Source organism: Eutrigla gurnardus, assembly GCF_963514095.1.
Source record: "Eutrigla gurnardus genome assembly, chromosome: 18".
Lineage (NCBI taxonomy): Eukaryota > Metazoa > Chordata > Actinopteri > Perciformes > Triglidae > Eutrigla > Eutrigla gurnardus.
In genome coordinates, this window is record NC_139929.1 from 2,691,065 (window position 1) to 2,692,064 (window position 1,000).

The window sequence follows — 1,000 nt, forward strand, 5'->3', positions numbered from 1 at the left end:
TCCTCTTCTTCCTTTACAAGGTGACAAAAGCTGGCCGCGGTGTCTCTCCGGTGCAGCTGGCATCGCCCGTAAACGGCCCGCTCACGTTATCTCCAGCGAGGACGTTTAACGCTCGATGTCTTTTCCACATGGCTCGTTTCATCTCCCCGGTCCTGGGACCCCGAACACCCCGGCTCCTTGGTCCCGTATGTGGGAACCAGCATGGAGGAGGACTAATACACATTCATGTTGAAAGAACAACCACGTTTGGAGAGAATAGCAAACATATATTGCATCGTATTCTCTTTTAATTGGATTTAAATGGACATATCTCAACTCATAAATGCACTAAAATTAGCTTATTATCTAGCAAATCACAAAAAAAGAGAGAAAAGACATATTTTTGGCTGCATTTCTTACTGTCCTGCTTTCCATATATCTTCCATTGTTCTGTAGCATTCTCATTTAATTGATTTTCTCCTTTAAAATCCATACAAACACATGGTTTCTCAGAGAGCGCCTCATCTGGTCTGAAGAACTGAGAACTCTGAGAACCAGTTGGGTTTGATAGAAACCGTTTGGTGTGATATTGATGCCCTCCTGGTTAGTTGGGTGTCTTTAATTTGACTATAAATGCATATTATACTCTGCTTAATTGGTCTGCAATGACATGAGTAATAATTTAAGCCTCTGTCTCACAAAATAGAAATAAAATCAGAAAATCTCTTTTTAAAAGGTTGCAGATTTCCAGCATTTCAAGCAATCAAAGAATTATTTAAGTTTAATTTTTAATTTAAAAATCTACTTTTTATCCATATTTCTCTCATGAATCTGATTTATCTTCTAAGGATCAACAGCTTTATTTAGTTCCACATTCTCAGACACTTTATGTGCAAATGCAACAGAAAACATTTCTGAAAGAAAAAGTAATTTTTTTGTGTTCATCCGACACCACGGGTTCGATTCTGCCCGTGTCCGCTCTGGTTCTGAGCCGTATGAAGGTTAGCCACTTTTAATAGGA